Source organism: Dipodomys merriami, unplaced genomic scaffold (genome assembly GCF_024711535.1).
Source record: "Dipodomys merriami isolate MVZ:Mamm:240054 unplaced genomic scaffold, mDipMer1.0.p SCAF_1342, whole genome shotgun sequence".
Lineage (NCBI taxonomy): Eukaryota > Metazoa > Chordata > Mammalia > Rodentia > Heteromyidae > Dipodomys > Dipodomys merriami.
Window position 1 is genome coordinate 131,668 of NW_027202652.1, and position 14,992 is coordinate 146,659.

Here is a 14,992-nt window from a genome sequence, read left to right on the forward strand (position 1 = left end):
AAGAAAGAGCTAGCATGTGGCAGAGATTAAGCCCAAAGCTAAGCCTGACTCTGGATCCAGAGCCTTCCCAATGCAGTGTCATGCCAGAAATGAAAGCCAAGCTGCAAAGCCACCAAGAGCTGCTTCTAAGCCATTCTGAAAAGTGCCCACATTCACCCAGGTGTCTCACCAGAGACCCCAGGTATAGTCCAGCAGAGCACTCGAAAGCAGAAACCCAAGAAGCAAAGCAGGTGGCCTGCATCCAAATTCAAGAAATGTAACTCACTCAATTGTCACTCTGGCCAGGCCTGAGATTTCCAGTCAGTCCCCTACACTCTAACCTGAGGACAATACCTATTAGGATGAGACTATATAAGACATGGATGAAGGCCCTGTCTGACTGCCACTGCCATTAAGAACAGCATTATAGATGGGTGCCCATGGCGCATGCTTGTAATCCTAATCAGGATGCTGAGATCTGAGGACCATGCTGTGAAGCCAGCCTAGGCAGAAAAGTCAATGAGGCTCCTTTTCTCCAATAAAGCAACAAAAATGCCAGAAGTGGAGCTGTGACTCAAGTAGCAGAGTGCTAACCTTAAACAAAAAGCTGAGGGACAATTCTAGGATGGTGGTGTGGGGAAAGACTAATACCCCAAACCCCTTTAGGACAGGTACTCTCACTTATGCCCATTTCCTTCAGAGCATTGCATAGCCCTCACCTTACTGACTTGCCTCTCCCTGTTTCAACACAGGATATTCACTTGGCCAGTCTATCTTGCAGCATCCCGAGCAAGGCAGCTTTTTCTCTGGGGTTTAACCAAGGAGCCAATACTGTCTGTGATTGGTTAACTGTGCACAGTCCAGAATCAACGATACCTGGGGCCCACCTGGCTAGGCCATCTACTGTTGTAGCTTACAGCGTATTGTTCAACACTTCTGTTTTCTTATAATAGTTCTTGCTCATGGGTCCTAATGGTTACAATAAAATAACTAATAGGGTTACTTGTGTACACACACACACACACACACACCACTGCAACAGTACTACAAGGGAAACAAGGCAACTCAACAGGGAGCTTCAGGACGCAAACATCTAACACATCCTAAGTATTTCCTGTTTCTTCTTAAGTAATTATTAATATTATTCCTATTTTGGTGCCAATACTGGAGAGTGAACTCAGAGCTGGGACACTGAGCCCCACTCAACTGGGGACTGAACTAAGTTTTTTTTTGTTTTTTGTTTTGGGTCCAGTCATGGGGTCTGAACTCTGGGCCTGAGAAATGTCCCTTAGCTCTTCAGATCAAGGCTAGCACTCTACCACTTGAGCCACAGCACCACTTCCGGCTTTTTTCTTTTTTTACTTATGTGATGCTGAGGAATGGAACCAGGGCCTCATGCATGCAAGACAAGCGCACTACCACTGAGCCACCTTCCTAGCCCCTCCTTAAGCTTTTTCTGCTCGAGGCTAGTGCTATACCATTTGAGCTATACCTCCAGTTCTGGCTTTTTGCAGGTTAATTGAAGATAAAGAACCTCACAGACTTTTCTTTCCAGGCTGGCTTCAAACCAGGACCCTCAGATCTCAGACTCCTGAATTGCTAGGATTACAGTTGTGAGCCACCCACACCTGGCTGAAATCTTTTTTTTTTAACTTGAATGTTTTTTATAACTATTAGATATGGAGATTAGTAATCTCTGCTGCTCCCTTTTGTTCTTAGCTGTATTTTCTTTTTCTTAGCTCCTTCCTTAAATGATTCTTTATTTTTTATTTATTTATTTATTTTTATTTATTTATTTTTTGGTCAGGGGTCCTGAACTCTGGGCTTGGGCGCTATGTCTCAGCTCTTCAGCTCAAGGCAAGTGCTCTACTGCTTGAGTCACAGTGCCACTTCTGGTTTTCTAGTGGTTTATTGGAGATGAGAGTATCATGGACTTTCCTGCCCGGGCTGGCTTTGAACCACGATCCTCAGATCTCAGCCTCCTAAGTAGCTAGGATTACAGGTTTGAGCCACGGGCACCCAGCCTTAAACAATTCTTGTAGGAACTTCATTCATTAAGAATAGGGCCAAACTATGCAAGGCAGGATTGAACTGGAACAACTAGTTATGAGGAAAGAACTAGGCCTATTTACCCCCTAGCTGTTCCTTCTACTGTAATTACTAGTTTTGAAAAAGCAAAACACCTGGCCCCAAAACTAGGAACTGCCCGTTGCTTTAGGTCAAGAAATTGTTACAGGAGTACTTATGGTTTTAATTGTTTCGGGAATGTTTGTGACTTAGGAGCTTGCAAAATAAAATAACTGCGAAGTTCTTCTGTACACCACCTTGCTTGAATCTGCTCTAAAAGAATGCATTTTTTTAACCTTTATAAACCCTGAGCTATTTGAGTTTGGGACTGCTCATTCCCTAGATGAGTTAACCCTGGCTGGTCAATTGAATAAACTATCTTTTAAGATACTGGTCAGCATCTGTGACTTTGTCCAGGGGGTGAGTCCACTTCATCTGGATGCCCCAGTGAGATCCTATTCTCGCCTGAACAGGACGACTCCTGTCATGACCTGACTCCTGTGTCAGGGGACTGGCCACATGGCCGCACTTAGTGGAAGGCCTTGAGAGACATTCCTCAGTCCCAGGTGCCCTTGCTCTGTGAAACCCGTGAAATGAACTCTGGAGTTTGTTCTACCAGTAAATTTCTGCCTGTCATCATCATGTAAAAACATAAATGAGTTGTTTTAAACTCCCAAGAAAAGTCATCAAGTTTTGGTGTTAGCAAAAACTTGAAAATTAACTAAAGTTCTTCTTCAAAATAATGCAATAATCCTTTACATTTTTGAGAAGTCAGATAATTTGATTACAATGTGAACAGCTTAATGCATTAAAACACCAGATCTTTGGTTTTCTGTAATATCCAAGTTACTATTCACTGGCAGAAATTTCTTCTGTTGTCTGGCCTCAGTCCCTCCTGCTCTTAGAAATTTACTCTCTCCCCTGAACCCCCTTTTCCCTGGGAAAAGACTAGCCATGGGTACAAAACTGTGAAATCAGAAAACAAAACAAAATTATTGATAAAGGGAAAAAACCTCCTGGTAAAGAAAAACCCCAGACAAAGACTGACCAATAGTCAACTTTTGTCCTTTCCCCATCCTTGATAAAAAAGCAAAAGAACATCGCTCCCTTACTCAATTTTACCAAACTGGCAGCTTTGCAAATGGCTATTGACAACCGAGGCTTATCACCAGGTGCATTAAAGAGCAGTTAGGAGCTTATAATAAAAATAATTTCTAAAGTAGTGTCAATAGCTTTGATAGTATTGATCATGCTGACCAAGTCAAGATTATGTTTTGCCTATGCTTCTGTGAGTCAAGGCTATGTTTCTGCGAAGTTTTGCTTCTATAACCTTGCTTGCTTGCCTTGGTAACAAGGCCTTAAGCCCGCCAATTGAAGACCACAGCTGAGTGGTCCCACTATGAGTGACCTATTACAAATGATTACATATGATATTACCATAAAGAACAAATTAATTTAAAGGTCATATAACTGTAACCAATGAAAAATAGGCCAAACCTGCTTTGCATGGCTTGTATGTATAACTCTATCTAACCTACCCCTATAAAAACACATCCTACCCTGAGCTCAAGGCTGTTCCTACTTTCCCGGTGGTAGGAAGTGGTCCCATGTGGTGGTAATAAAGTTCCTAGCTCGGCAGAGCGCAAAGAACAAATTAATTTAAAGGTTCTACCTGTAACCAATGAAAAATAGGCCAAACCTGCCTTGCATGGCTTGTATATATAACTCTATCTAACCTACCCCTATAAAAACGCATCCTACCCTGAGCTCAAGGCTGTTCCTACTTTCCCGGTGATTGACCTACCTAGGCAGAGCGCATGCGGGCAGCCCAGATGTCGCAGCCGCCCCGGGTCTCCCAGCCTCTAGGCCAGCGCAACCCCCGCCCCTGCAGGCCCCCGGGTGCCACCCCAACCCCGGAGCCCACGCAGCCCGCAGGGATGCTGCTCCGGCCCCGGCGGCGACCGCCACTTGCGCCGCCTTCGCGGACCGACTTGGTGGCCGAGCAGCTGCCACTGGCCGAGGACGCGCCGGGGACCCGGCGCTGCTCGCCCCTCAGGCCCGGCGTGCCTGTGTCCCCGGGCTCGGCGCAGCACAAGCCCTGGAGCACCTGGGAGACAGAGCTGCTGTTGGCCGAGATGCTGCGGCCGGCTGTGTGTCACACACTGCCCACCTACCGCCAAGTGTCAGCTGCGCTCGCCCTGCGACAGGTGCGAAGGACACCTGCGCAATGTGGCCGCCGCTACATGTACCTAAAAAGCAAAATCCGAAGCGGCAAGCCCCCCGGGCCCTTCGAAGCGAAGATCCGCGAGCTCATGGGGCTGCTGGGCAACGATCAGCAGGACAGGTGCGCCCACTGCCGCTGCCACCCGGCGCCCTCTGCGCCCGCGCCGGCCCCGGAAGAGCCAGGTAGGCAGGCGGCAGGGCGGGAGAGGGGAAGGGACAGCAGGGGCGGGGAGGGGAAAGGCGATGGGGCAGGAGGCTGGAAGGGGCGGCCGGGTCCGGAGGGTCAGAGGCCTGCAGAGCCCCCGCCCCCATCGACTCCGCGCTCCCTCCCGCAGGTGCCGCGCCGCCCTCGGCCCCCAACAACCTCTTGCAGCCTACCATGCCTTTGCTGAATGCTGCCTTGCCGCAGATGCTGACGCGCCTGGGCGACATCGTGGGCATGCTGGGCCCGCTGCAAGACCAGCTGCTGACCCAGAACCAGCACGTGGAGCAGCTGCACGGCTCCTTCGACCTGGCCATGGGCTTCATCCTGGGAAGTGTGGCCACCCAGCGCGGTGTCCTGGGCAGGCCGAGCTAGCCGCCCCTGCCAACCCCCCCCCCCCCCCATATTAAAAAAATAATAAAGTTCCTAGCACTTTTATCTGGGTTTCGTGAAGTCTCTTTTGGATCCAGGATATAATAGATGTAGGCCCAAGTGAGATCCAGGACCCCGGGCCTTGAGCTCAGAGACTTTGGACTGGTGTCAGAAGAGCCACTCCCTAGGGGACAGCTGTGGAGAGAAGTTCCTAGCAGGAACTTAGAACTCAAAAGCCTCTAGAGGTAAGTTGAAAAGCCTGGCCAGGTATAGTGGAAGGGGCAGAAGGGGAGGTGGGATGCAGCAGAACTCCCAGCCACAGAAGAGTTTGGGATGCTCCTCTCCCCAGTGGAGGCAGATTAGGGTTCTTAACCTGGAGTCTGGCCTCACTTGGGTTGTCTTACTTGTTCTGTCTGACCATTTGGTTTGTGTAGCCACCTATCTCTGTCTGTTTTAGTTGACATTTCTGTCTAAATGTCTGAGAACCACAAGCATGGAGAAAGGGATGAGATGGAGAATCTCCTGTTAAACCTATGTCTCCAACCCCAACCTCAGATGTTGGAGAAACCTTGGGATGAGGTGGAGAATCTCCTCTCAAACTTAGGTCTCCACTCTGGTGCTGATAAAATTCCAAGGGGAAAGCTTATTTGGCCCAAGCAGGAAAAGTAAGAAACAACTTCTTTTTAAGCTAATTCTGAGATCACTGATATCTTGCTTTTTGTAGAAATGCACCAAACTTCTTTATCCATCACTTTTGGAAATGCTTTTAGATCCCTTTTCTTATTTTCAGGAAAAAGCCAGGGCATATGAGTACTGTTACCCAAGGTCATCTCTGCACTCTCTGCCAGGTAGATTGGCCCTCCCTTAATGTAAAATGGCTGCAGGAGAGTTCCTCTAAACTAACACCTCTCTTCTAGGTTCAGAGTTATTTGGGGGCTCTCAGTCACCAAAACAGGTCCCCTAAATGCCAGAGCTCACCATTCTCTGAAAAAAAAAAAAACCCCAGACAATTATTCAAGTTATTAGAATCTGTTCTTTTTGTTCATTTGGACATCTCTGGGGGAATAAAAGTTCCAGCTCTGTCTGGGCTTGGTCATAGACCTGCTCTGTTTTGTCTGTGTTGCAGCAGTGAAGAGGTGGGCATGGGAGGTCACAAGCCCTTACAAGCTTCAGGCTGCATTTTCCTGCAGAGGCAGCCGGAGGTGAGGGCATAGACAGTTTGAGCCTCGTTTGGACATTTGGCTTGTCCGAACAGTTAAAAAAATTGTAAAATGCTCTTGTCTAAAAAGAAAATTGGATAAAAGATAGGCCAGTTCAGTTTCAGGTGACTCCCACCTAGCCTTCCTCCAGCTGAAGGTATTCACAAGGCCAATTGGTAAAATGCATTGCTAAACAAGCAAGCCCTGGGTAAATGAAGCTCAGCAAAGGCACTTTGTTTTACAAATCTTAAATCTTAGATCAAGATTCTGGACTGATTTTCATTTTTGTGCACTTTAAGTTTTGTATGAGTATGTTGGAACATGTTCAAGATGAAAATCAGCATGCTGTTAAAAAAAGTTGAAACTCTAAGGAAGGTCATCAGATTTGTATGCCAAATATCTTAAAGGATTATTGTATTGTTTTAAACAGGAAGTTTAGTTAAACTTTCTAAGAATTCTTTAATTTACAAATCAAAATCTGTATTTTAAAATTCGGTATTTTAAAATGCAAAGGTTGTTTACACTGCAATCAAGTTATCTGACTCAACAAAAAGGCATTGGCTGTTTGGGATTTAGTTCCCTCTGCTAAAACTTGGGGATACTATTAGAAATTTAAATATAAAGGTTTATTTAACACTGTCAAAGATTTTACCTGTTCTGTCTAAAACTATTTCATTCAAGAACCAAGAAAAAAAAAGGGAAAAACTTAGACTCTAATAGAAGACCTGTCTTTTGAGGTGAGGGATGTAGAGGCAGACGTGCAGCTCAGCCAGTCATGCAGGGTGGGACAGGCCCTGGGGGGAGTCCACGCATGGTAGAAGAGGGCAAGCTGGCACAAAGGCAGTTCAACTAACCCTGAAGAGTTGGGTGCATGCACATTCCTTAGGAGGGGCTGTGTGGCCAATCTTTGTCCTGTCCCTTTCTCTTGCAGACAGACACAGGAAACATAATGGTAAAAATGAGTGATGTCATGATCTGATTGGTATTCCTAAAACTGCCACTTGGATGTATTAACTTTGAAAAAGCCTTAAAAATATGGTTAGAAAATTTATCAGTATATGATTTGCTTTCATTGATACTCTGCAATTGGATATGTTTTTTTAAAAGGCATATAGGTGGGCTGGGAAGGTGGGTCAGTGGTAGAGCACTTGCCTTGCATGCATGAGGCCCGGGCTCAGTTCTTTAGCACCACATAAGCAGAAAAGAAACAACCAGAAGAGGCACTGTGGCTCAAGTGGTACAGTGCTAGCCTTGAGCTGAAGAGCTGAGAGACACCGCCCAGGCCCAGAGTTCAGGCCCACAACCAGACACCCCCCACCAAAAAAAGGCATATAGGTGTTAAGTCTAGCTTCTTGGTACAGTACTGGTGATTAATTCTTGCATTAACAAAAAATGGTCATTTGAGTTCAAAAGTTTTTAATGTATATCTGTTTTGTTTTTTTTTTAATTGTATTTTATTTTATTTGAGAACATACTGTACAGGGGGGCTACAATTACATGGGCAGGATAATGCATACATTTCTTACCAAGCATTGCAGCCTCCTCCTTTGTTTACCCTTCACTTCCCTTCCCCGCCTCCCCCCTCCCCCCACCCAATTTTACCCCCCTCCCCCCCACACACCGACATTGTAAAGCTGGTTTTGACATGACATTTTGTACATCTCATTGTTGCAACAGGTCCACCTGAATCCTTAAACGACTTGTTTGTCCCCATCTCCTCCACATGTTATACTTACATCAAATATAGTGAAAGCGGGGGTTACACTGTGGGGGAGGGACATACAAAGCAACAAAGAAATAATCTTATAAATGCGTTAAAAACACATGCATGAAAGAAACGAAAACATTAAAATACATATTTAAGGGTTCATTTTCCTAACATCACATTATCTGACCTTTTCCGCTTGACTCATACCTATACTAGATATTGCAAATAAGGGAAACCATGGGACCTATGCTTCTTTGGGCCTGGCTTACTTCACTTAATATAATTTTTTCCAAACCTTTCCATTTCCTAACAAATGGGGCAATGTCATTCTTTCTGATGGAGGCATAGAATTCCATTGTGTATATATACCACATTTTCTTGATCCATTCATCTACTGAGGGGCATCTGGGTTGGTTCCATATCTTAGCTATGGTAAATAATGCTGCAATAAACATAGTTGTGCTGGTAGCTTTAGTGTGGTCTTGTTTGTAAACATTTGGGTAAATGCCCAAAAGTGGGATTGCTGGGTCATAGGGGAGATCTATGTGAAGTCTTTTGAGGAACCTCCATACTGCTTGAGCTGAAGAGCTGAGAGACAGTGCCCAGGCCCAGAGTTCAGGCCCCATGATCAGACCCAAAAAAAAAACGTTCACAGCAGTTAAAAGATGCTTTTGTGAAATTAATGTGATATATTTTGTTGTTGTAGTTTGCAAAGTCTGGGTATTGTCCCTAAGCATTTTTATGCTCAAAGCCAGCACTCTATATCTTGAGGCACAGTGCCACTTCCGGCTTTTTTCTTTCTGCTTATGTGGTGCTGAGAAATCAAACCCAGGGCCTCAGGCTAGCAAGGCAAGTGCTCTACCACTGAGCCACCTTCCCAGTCCCTAACAAGTACTTTTCTCTCTGGGCTATTTTTGAACACAATTCTAAGATCTCATTACCCAGAATAGCTGGAATAATAGGCATGAGTCACTGGCACTTTGTTTGATGTATTTTGTAAATTTTAATTATGTTTTAAGATTTTTGTTTCACTATAATGTACAATGTTCTACACATATATTTTGATATATGTATATATTTCTGATGACAAATAATCTCTAAAAATGTATATCTTTCTATACATAATATATATATATATACATATTTCTGAAGACAGACTTCTTTATAACTTTTATGCTACTATTTTTGACTTTATCTTTCCAAAGATATAGTCTACTTTTCCAAAATTTTCCTAGCAATAAATCACTAATATTTCAATAGAATGTAGTTTATTACTTTCAAGGAAATTTAAAATATACACATGATATTGTAGTAACATTTATATTATATTACATGAAATAATTCTGTTCAAACTTAAAAATTTGTGTGAAGTGGAGGGGAGAGAGGAAGTTATATCATACTGGTTAGGAATTTGCAATACTTCAAAAATCTATTCCATAATTTGTCTTATGCACATAGTCAAACTACTTCTTATGGTTTCATTTTTTGTTTATTTGCTCAAAATTTTAATATGGATTCAACCACAGTGGTAACATTAAAATTATTAACCAGGGCGCTGGTGGCTTACGCCTGTAATCCTAGCTACTCAGGAGGCTGAGATCTGAGGATCACGGTTCAAAGCCAGCCCAGAAGTGGCACTGTAGCTCAAGTGGTAGAGCGCTCGCCTTGAGCTGAAGAGCTAAGGGACAACACCCAGGCCCAGAGTTCAAGCCCCACGACCAACAAAAAAAATAAATAAATTAAATAAATAAAATTATTAACCAAAAACATAGATTCATAGATTCATAACCAAAAATCATAGATACATATCAGACTTTCAAAAGTTAGCACTTACGATGCTAATAATAATTTTGGTGAAGATGATGATGACCACAGTGTACCCTGATAATGACAATGTTGTGATTGAAAAGGAAAACACTTTACTGAGAAAATTTTGATAATTCATCTTATCTAATGGGCAGAGGCAGAGTGGTAAGAAGAAATCTAAAGTGCTTCCACAATATACAAATATATATATATATATGTATATATATACATATATATATCACTAATATAGCTGGCAGCTATATTAGTGATATTTTTAGCGATAAGGACCACAGGTGGAAATAATTGATTTAGGGAAAAAACTCTCTGATATTTCTAAAATTTATATTAAACAGATACAAAATAGGTCTGTTTAGACATCATCAAAATGTCTACAGCCAGGAATATGAAAAACAATAATAAAATTGGGGGTCTTATTGAAGGGAAGAGAAAAAGGAAATTCAGACACAAGTGTGAGCAATGTGAGCAACAGTGTGGACAAGATTGGAAGAAAGCAATAAATAAGGAAACAAAAAAGTAATAAAAGATTTTCAGAAGTAAAGGAAGGAAAGAATTTGCAGGAAGATATTCAAGGAAATATGCCACCTGGATTTGAAAAGTAAGAGGACATAGAGAAGTTCAATAAGAACAGTGTTTTGGTGAAGTCATATTGATAAAATTTTTGAAATATGAATGTGAAGCCATAAAATTCTGGATCCATGAGTTCAACATATCCTGTTGATTTTAAATGTTGGGAACAAACACTTTCATCCTGATCTTAGAAGAATTATACAGGGGCCATGATAGGATGGGAAGCAGAAACAAAGGAGTAGGCTACAATTCTTGATAAGAAATGTACTCATTATCTTGCCCGTGTAATTGTAAGCCCTCTGTACAGTATTTTCACAATAAAAAAGAAATGTACTCATTATCTTGCTCATGTAATTGTAACCCCTCTGTACAGTATTTTCACAATAAAAAGGAATGAAAAAGAAAAAAAAGAAGCATCCCTCATGTCAATTATGGTGCCTTTTTGGTAGCTTACAGAATGTGGAAGGCACTGTTTAGGCCTGTTCTTTTCCAACGGATACACCCAACACTACCAAAAAGAACAACAACAAAAAAGAATTATACAGATACAATTGTTCTGAACTTTACTTAGCGGTATTCTGTATAAATTTTTAATTGTGAAAATGCTGTACAGTTACAATTACATGGGAAAGATAAGGAGTACATTTCTTATCAAGCAATGTTGCCTCCTCCTTTGTTTCCCCTTGCCATCCCTTCTCATATCCCCCCCCCTAAAGTTTGTAAAGTTCGTTTTTGAATATTTTTGGGGGGAGGTCTGGTCGTGGGGCCTGAACTCTGGGCCTGGGCGCTGTCCTTCACCTCTTCAGCTCAAGGCTAGTGCTCTACCACTTGGGCCATAACACCACTTCTGGCTTTTTTTCTTTTGGCATATGTGGTGCTGGGGAATTGAACCCAGGGCCTCATGCATGCAAGGTAAGGACTCTACCACTGAGCCACCTTCCCAGCCCCATTGTTTTTGAATATTTTTGAAGCCTTTGTTTAGCCAGGAGTTTATACATTGAACTATAACTCAGACAAACCTAACTTGTCCTACAGTTCCAATTCTTGGCCCATGTATCCACATCAGTTTGGGATATTATTGAAATATCTTTAGATATGTTTGGATATCTTATCAGCCTATTCATAATAAATGTCGGACAAGTAACACTAAGTATTAGGTTGAACATACAGCTTTACTGATGTGATTGAAGATTCTCTGAATTTATTCTTCTTTAGAATAGAAAATTCCTCAATAGCCATTGAAACATCATAACTGCCATATAGTGTATTTTAAACTCTAGTTCTTATTAGGGATATTTCTATGTTGAAATAACCCTATCAATCAACCTACCACAAATTCAAGTGCTCTTATAAACTTCAAGCTTTTATTGAATGGAAGAGTTCAGATATTACCCTCACCACTAGGATTAAATGCCTAAAAAGATAAGACATTTTGCTTTAGTGCCTTTCTTTCATTTTCTCATACCCATTTTCAAGTAGGGAAGGATGATGATATAACAATAATACAATGGTAACTTGTATTAACACAACATCTAGGATCTAGTGTAAATTCAGATGCTTACTAATTTGTCCAGATTTTGTGGATATTTATATTTCTCCTGGGAAAACTAATGAGCTCCAAGAAAATGTCCCTAAGGAGCCTTTCAATTCTAATATCACTGTTCATCTCAAAATGCTTTAAATTCGACATCCTCTACTGTGGGCGTAGGGTTATACTGTGCAACTTTTCTCCTCAGAGAGTGAGTACTGCCCTATTGCTTAACATGGACAAAGTACCTTCATACATAGACTGGGCGTGTGCAAACAAGTAGTGGTAGTTAAACAATGTTCTTAGCAGTTTGTAAAGATGAAATGGAAATAGAGCAACTATGAACTCAAAAGGAATGTGCAAAAAAGACAAAAGCACAAAGTAGAATGTGCCAAGGAAATGCAGAAGTCTGATTTCAAATTATGTGCTCAGGTGTGAGGGTGTGTTCAAAGTATAGCTTCAGAAAATGTAGTTGGATATCTTTGGGGGAAACACTGCTTTAAACTATTCTGGGATAATTGTACAAGTAGAAGCCCCTCGCTCTGACTCTAATCAGCCACAACATCATCAACTTTGGGACTATTTTCCACGTGAAAAGTGAGAAAAAGAGGGCTCATTACATTTAGTGTTCAGGTTGAAGTAGTGGAAATCACATAATTTTTCTTATAAGTCTTCATTTATTTTGGAGCATTACAGTAGGAAAAAGCCAAGTAAATATTTTGCATGTACCTAAATTAATTGGGATGTATTATATTGGTCTCTCTTTAACTGGGAAATTATAGATTATGTCTTTTTATACTCTAACTTGGGACAATGATCTATCTGCTGTCAGTTATTTTCTTCTCTTCCCCATCTTTTGCCCTTCCACTTACATAATTTTTATTTAAAGAGACATATCCCATATGATATTGGATATCTTCCTGCCTAATTCAGTGCAAGATATACATTAGACTCATCCAGATATCCCCAACACATGTACCACCATGAAATCTTATCTTACATAGAAATCGTGATTTTAGAATGTCTGAGGAGGTGGCATCTGTCATTTTAGAATGACTCTAAATGATACTTACATGCAATCATGTTTTAAACCAATATGCTCCTCAGTAGATGAATGAATTGACAAAATGTGGTATATTCAAACACAGTAGAATTCTATGCTTACAATTCATAAGGAATTGGAATGACTTGGAAAAATCCTACTAAGTAAAATAAACAAGACACAAAGAAAGATTCCATGGTTTCCCTAATTTGTAATAAGTAGGGAATATCTAGGATAGTCCTAGAAGTTGAACAGAATGGCTCAATAGCTATGTATAAGATGATGCTGAGCAAAATGAAGTCCTACATATGAAAACAGAGGTTTTTCTTTGTGGTTGTTGTTTTTAATGTACTATGTGGTTTCTTTTTTCTTTTGTGTTTTCCCCTATGTTTTGTCCCCTGCTATATTTGATTTCAGTATCATGTGTCATTGTATATACATTTATCTTAATGTGGCAAGGGAAGTGGAATAATAAAATGGTGAGACAAAGGACAAATGGCAAACTAATGCAGTAGCAATGCACACAACACAACATGTTTGAAATATACATTACAACTTGTGAGGGGTATTGAGGTCAAGGAAAACTGAGGAAAGTGAGGGGGGGTAAAAAGTTTGACTTGTTATGTACTCACTACCTTACAATTACTGCAACCCCTTCTATATATCACCTTGACAATAAAATTAAATTGAAAAATAAGCTACAAAAAATATAATTTCAATGTGTTGGTATGGTAAATATTATTCTATTACCCCTTTTTTTATCAAAGGGTCATCAACTTGAAGGTTATCAAACTATACAATATTTTCACAATATACTTGCCATTATTTTGGAACAAAACATTATTTTAATATTATCTCATACTAACCCGAAAATGTTCAATTCTATGGAAACTCCTAACTTATAAAACTGAATAATTGTAAAGAGGACAGAATATATATGTTCTTTAAAATTCCTATGACTACTAAATACTCATTTTCAAATTCTGAACATGCTATACCAGAGACATTTAAAACAGTATCTGTTTGCACTTTATTTAATTCTGCAATAGATGCAGTTTCCAATGGGATGTTACACATTTAAAAGTCAACAGATAAAATAGCCATTTTCTGGTAGAAGATAAAACTATGACCTATCTATAACAATTAATTCCTGAAGAGTTAACATTTGTTCATCAGAGTAAGCTATTATTTCTATGACAAAAATCCCAAGTTTTTATGCCCAACAGTTTACAACTTGTAAGGTGCACCTTAAAATTCCCTAAATTTATATCATGACTAGCTTATCACTACTGTGAAAATATACTGCACTTCTGCTGTGATACACTCCCAGTTGTGTAAAGAACACTACACTAAACTTTGCTGCAACATTTCCCTCCAGCGGTATTCTTGAGATCAGAACACTTGCAAGTATTATTTATTTTTATGTTATTATATATTATTATTTTATGTATCATAGATATTCAGGAGATCTGAATATCTGAATATTAAGATCTGAAGATTATGGTTCAAAGCCCACTCAGGCAGAAAGTTTTCTTAGATTCTTATCTCCAATAAACTGCTAAAGAAAAGCCAGACAAAATTGGCACTGAGGTTCAAGTGGTAGAGCAGTAGCCTTGAGCAAAAACAGTCTCAGGGACAGTGCCCAGGCCCAGAGCTAAAGCTTTAGTACAAACCAAACAACAAAAACGAAATAAAAACACACCTCAAACCTAGCTTTTTACTCATTGTATACAGACGTATGTAATTAAGGAAATTTCTTCCTGTGCTATGTATAGGTAGAAGAAAAAGGATGACACAATTATTCTCTTCATACCATGTTACACCAAAGTCTCAAAAAATTGCTCTTTTTCTAAATTTATAAATCAATAGTATCCATTTGTTAGCAACTCTTGCTAGATTTTTCACATTATCATGCTATACATGAATTAATGGAATTATCTATTAACTAAGTTTTAATTATACCTCACTTGAAAGAATATTCTAGGCAAATAGAATGCCAGAATCATTTGTGAATTTCTAAATTAAATCTTCTACTTGAAAACAATTTTGTAGTATCCTATAGAATATGAAATTACAAGCAAAAACTACTTATTTTAAATCTAAATTCTAATTTAGCCAGGTCTACAAAGTCCTACATGAGATGAACTTTGCTATTTCTCCAGGCTTAAGCTTTTGTATTCCTTCATAATTTCTTTGTAATCCAACAGAATGATGCTTACTTTTTCAAATATTTGGTTGGGAATCATGAGCTATTTTCTATCGAGGAATGTTCTGTAAG

General features: G+C 40.4%; 1 protein-coding gene across 21 annotated transcripts in view; it reads right to left on the minus strand.

Annotated features, from left to right (window-relative positions):
* The window catches only part of LOC138825117 (protein FAM114A2-like), a 142,370-nt gene that overhangs the window by 91,296 nt on the left and 36,082 nt on the right, over nucleotides 1-14,992 (minus strand). For 3 of the 21 annotated variants that reach the window (XM_070019537.1, XM_070019526.1, XM_070019523.1), the window contains one exon: nucleotides 7,682-7,806. The exons of 17 other annotated variants lie outside the window; for them this stretch is intronic. The gene's annotated coding sequence lies outside the window, so the exon portion shown is untranslated. One more of the 21 variants, XM_070019524.1, reaches the window with a different exon arrangement.